Raw genomic sequence first — 5,661 nt, 5'->3', positions numbered from 1 at the left:
ATTTAACTAACATTAAAATGTTGAATAAAGTGTTGGTTTTCGTACCTTATAAAAAGAAATCAACAGGTCCTTTGCATCCGCAGTTTTAATGCGACTTCCCTTCCCTTTTCCTTGTGCTGCTGGTGGGATTAGGAACAAAAGACAGAACAGGGCTGCAACCTCCAAGCTCCAATTTCCTAAAATAAGCTAATTGTAATGTCAGGTTTATTTTTTTGAAAATTGTAAACCAGTCTCACCAGCGTCTTCGGAAATGAACTTTTTAAGTCCTGGAGACTTATTTATTTTAACAGCAGCCTGGTCGATAATCTTCTGTGATGCTGTGGGCCAAATATCCAGGAAATTGTTCACTGAGTTCTCAAACATCAAACTAAATTCATAGTTAATCTGCAATAATTTCAGATACCAAATTTAGATCTTCTATATGGGAAAAAGTATTAGTAAATTAGCACAACACCAAAAGTAAGAAATTGGAAGGATTTCCTTACCAGGAAATCACAATCTAAAGATTTTGTGTAAATTTTTAGATCGAGTCCAATTTTCCTCCCCGTAAGTAGTTTCGATGAAAGAGAGTCTCTACGAACAAGGTTCTTATTTCCCTCGTGGAGGTTTTGGAGCACAGACTATTAAGTTTATTGATCATTTCCTGGGGGGCTTCAATGACGCCATCCTCAGTTTGCTTCAAAGGAATGCACTTTGGGGCTGGTCCTCCAGTCATCGGCGCAACTCTCTTTGACCCTGTCGCGGCCTTATCCTTCTTGATTCCTTTGTGAATGAATCGGAGACGTGCTTGAATCAGACCAGTTCTTGTCACTTCGTCGTATAAAATATCCTACACAAAATTTTGTGAAAAGTTACTCAAATTCTATCTAAATGTTTAGCTAAATATTTAACATTATTTTGACTAACTGTTCCATGTTTGCTATCCGACCCGACATATCTCCAAGGTGGAACGACAAGAATAATAGCTTTCGCAAAGAGAGCCTGATCCTTTGCAGTTGGTGATTCTCTGAAATTCAAAATAGATACATGTAAGTTATGTCCATCACTTCCATTCATTTCATATTTATGTTTACCCTTTTAACTGAATGAGCAGGGCGACAAATTCCTTGATTAAGGCTGACGAGGCATCATTACTCACAAACAATTTAAGATTAGCCTCCTCAACCAACTCGCGTATGTAAAAATTAGCCTCGATGTGCGACTGCAGGATCTACATGAATTAAGTAAATTTAAAGTCACGCGTTGGTGTATGTCCTTGGACTAAAAGTACTACTGTTTTCTCACCCGTTTGTAATTTTCTACTTCACTTTCTTCTTTGTTTACAAACCCAGGTGATGGTGAATATGAGGTCACAATTTGCGATGGCGAGGTGTCAACTAAATGCGTAAATTTTTGTTAAAATCACATGCATAATAATTCGCATTATTTTTTTAATTTAATAATCGAACTGCTAACCATAAATAACTGGAGATTCTTCGCCTTCCACGAGAAATACCAAATTTGGAATTATGTCTTGTTCAAGTAAAATCGAAAATATTTCTTCGTCCATTTCTGCACCTTGATCATCTTCCAAACTTATTTTCGTGTCCGGGGGAATGCCAAATTTTGATTTCACTGCAGGTACAAAATAACGATCAATTATAGCAAATTACATTAATTTACTCGCGAATTGTACACCGCGAATAAATGTCTACAAATTCACAACTTCATAGTCCAAATTCATGAAACAGAATGGAAATACATATGACTTTAAATAAATTTACTTACCAGTTTCTGTAAACAAGTGATAATCCAAATTACCAATTATTAGTTTCTTTCCTCTCCTGAGGTTGGAAATACGAACAATTTTAGCCATTATTCCAGCGTGGAGTATCAAGACAGCAAGGAAAGAAAATGGAGGAATTTTTAAATGTTCCGCGTACTGTGGGAGCTCGCAGTTTGTCACACGCTGGGAATGATACATTACAATTTGAAGGCACTTTGTTGCCTTTGGGTAATGACGCTCGAAAAATTTTTCATACGCCGGCTTTCACCAAAGGGTATTAATTTTGGTAATACCATTGTTACCAGACTGTATATATATTGTTGCCCGTGGTTTCACATACGTTATCACCCTTTGTGGTGATAATCTTGGTAATAATTTTATTACCACAAATTGTGATACACGTTATCACCATTACATGGTAATAAAATTTGTAATGAAATTATAACCAGATTATTTTGAGTGTACGTAAATACCACCTTATGCAGTAATCCAACGACGCCCGCAAACCATGTTCATCAAAAATCCATCCATAATTTGAATTTGAAGGATCATCAATTCATAGAAGAGCTGCATAAATTGATTATGTAATGTTAAAGCATAACCTGCATGCATACTAAGATAAGGTTGTTGGACATAAAATAATCTTCTTCTTCTCATCCCAACACTAAATACAGGATGTTTGATTGCTACCGAGGGATGGCCAAGTTTATGTGCCGAGTTACTAAACTTAGTGTTTCGAACGTAGGACTCCTCGGTGAATATTTTTAGTGTTTTGCACGTGTTCCCCATCGTTTTCTGAAATAACACGTAGTCGCCGTTTCCATGATTCGAATACTTCACGGCATTTTTCTGGCGTGATCTTCCTCCACTCCTCATCCAAAACTTTGCAAAGTGCATCCAACGTGGGTGCTTTTCTCTTGAAAATGGCTTGTTTGAGGTAACCAAAACCATAAACATACATTGCAGACGCATCAGGGGACTTCACAGGTATTTCTTGTGTAGGAATAATCGTAATTCCTAATTTTTGTTTTTATTCGGATGAATACTGGGTGGTAATGTTGGCGGTGTGAGATGACGCGGCGTCATGATGTAAAAATACTTTCGAGGTGTCCTCACTATATCGCCTTGGTACTACAACTTCTAAAATTGGTCGCAAATCCTCCTCAATATAGTACTTGACATTTATCTTTACTTTTGGTGGCACACGTATCAAGTTGAAGGTACCACGACCACTCATTGCACCAACCACCATAACTTTGTCTGAAAACCTTTCACTTTTTTCTCTGACGAATTCTTCCATATCTTTTCGTGACCTAGAATAGCAAATTCTTCTACTTTTTTTGCTGTCCTGAGTAATGAATAGTGCCTTGTCCAATGTCACCATAAATTCAGATTTTTTTCGCGACAGGTGATCCAGATACAGCTTCCTGGACATCGTCTTGCGGATTTCTTTGTGGTGCGGTTTGAGGGCGTGGACTTTCGTCTTTTTGAAGGTCTTCAAATTCAAATCTTCGTGAATTATTCTTCTTACTGTAGTCCGTGATACCTGGTGCTTCTTTGTCAACTGGTTTTGAGTGGGTGGATTTTCTTTTGTTGCATCACGCGACAATTTTCGGATGAGCGTCGGCTTTCGCACTTTTCGGGGGCAGTAGCTTTTTGGTTGGGGAAGGCCAAGTTCCATTGCCATATGCCTTTTTCCGTTAGAATTCTTTATATTATTTATAGTTCGAATAGAAATTGTAGTGCCTTGATCCTTCAACTCCTCCAATATTTTTTTAGGAGCCATTTTCACTTTGCAAAGTGCTTTTACGGTGTGGAAGACTTTGGGATGAATTTTAGGGCACATGATTCAAATTTGGGAAAAAAATAAAAAAGTGCTATGTTTAGTTTTATTTGTTCTCCTAAATGCTCTTTTAATTTCCCGGATAAGTTGAGGGGTTAGTGCGATGGAATGGAAATTGTACTCGGCATATAAACTTGGCCATCCCTGTACAAAGAATTAAATGCGTTATTACTACTCTTCTGGGCATCGCAAATACATATAAATATATACATATTTATGACATCCTGCGACTAATTTTAAATGAGTATAAATATAAAAAAAGTATTTATGTTAATGCGAGAGATTGACATTATGGTGAATGGATGTACATAGATATACTTTTACCTTAAAATCCAATCAATTCATCCCGTGGTCCATATTGATTAATGGGCGAAAACCCCTCTATATGCAAATACACAAGATTGTTATTTTCGTCCGGCTGTCCGTCCGTCCGTGTATTGGCGTGATAACTCGGAAAAATTTGACATAGAGATTTAAAATTTGACACACGTCTCTCTGATCTTAAAAGAAAGGTCGCGTTCTAAGATGGGCAATATAGGTCAAAAGCTCACGACGCCAAAAAGATGAGGTAAATGGTCAAATGTGCTGCAATTTTTGTATACGTTGTAGACGTTATTAATGACGGGGACTTCGAAAATGACATATCATTTTGACCTGTGAGGATCCTGTGACCGTCTGGACGACGTCATAGGTCATATTTATGTATGTGTCAATATGTTACTCATTTTTAGTTAAAACGCTCACACAAGACGCAAATCTTCCTGAATGCTAAAAACCCTAACAAATCGGAATTGGATAATTGATATTACCTGAATCACCTGGCTTCACCATTTTCTGACATTCGCTTTATCGATTTATGTATAAAGTAGGTTTGCAAAGAGTAGATTCTAAGAAACATAGTGGGTACCCTGTACACGACAAGCAGCAGGGAACCATTCCTTGTTATGGTATGTTCACTAATATCATTAGGGCTCTAACGTTGTAAAGTTTGAGCACCCCTGTGTATTATGAATTTTTTCACGTCACGAGCCAAAAACAATTTTTCTTCAAATTAAAGCGGAGGATGGACATAGTGCAGAAAAATTATCGACGTCAATTTGTGACCCTTTGGTGTCGATCAAATAATAGAAAGCAGACACAAAAGTCGAGTTGACTGCATGCATAATCGCGCACAGAACCCAGCGATGGTGCAATCTGAAACTTCACGTGATGTGTTATTAATTACTGAAAATGTTCATGAGAAATTAGTGAATTTTATGTGATGATGTTTAAGTGTGATACTTTGCGATGATTTGTTATGTGGAATTATTACACTGGACACAGAGAGGTTAAGTTTAAAACAAGCATGACAACTTGATTTATTCACTGGGTAAAAATTATACGTATGTACATATAATGAATGTGTATACTTATAACTTATTAGTTATTGGGTAACTTGATACTTAAATAGTTTAGGGTGAATTGATACAAGTTGAGTTGACAGTAAATTGATACAAGTTAATTGCAAAATCTCATTGGTCTCAATAGGAGGCAAGCTGAGAATCGCGATGCAAACTTGTGCAGAATGACGTTCGGCAATAATTACAGTGTCGGACAGATGTCTACGTCCACATAGTCGCGTCAATTTCATTTTCAAATTGTCACTGAACTACTGAACCAATTTTCATCATTGATATATCAAATTCTCACAAATTTAACGTAATTTCATAAAACATATGAGTTATTTCTGAAAATTCTGGGAAAACTGAGAATCATAGTGCAGAGCGAGAGAGAATGAAATTTGAGCGGACAAAAGTCTACGTCCACTTCACTTTAATTGTCAACAACAAAAATCTCTCCAATTTATAAAATCAGGTAACTTAATAAATCTATCAATAACATATGCCGCATTAATTTTTAAATAATTTTCTTCCAGAAAAATATGATGGCGTCGACACGCAAGGAAATTCCTATCGCTATTCGAGATCTTGTCATTCAGGACTGGAAGGGTGGACAAAAAGGGGGCTGTCGCAGAGACAAATATGGACCAAGTATAAATTAGCAAGGACAACCA

This window comes from Folsomia candida, unplaced genomic scaffold, assembly GCF_002217175.1.
Source record: "Folsomia candida strain VU population unplaced genomic scaffold, ASM221717v1 Fcan01_Sc030, whole genome shotgun sequence".
Lineage (NCBI taxonomy): Eukaryota > Metazoa > Arthropoda > Collembola > Entomobryomorpha > Isotomidae > Folsomia > Folsomia candida.
This window is presented reverse-complemented; position numbering follows the sequence as displayed.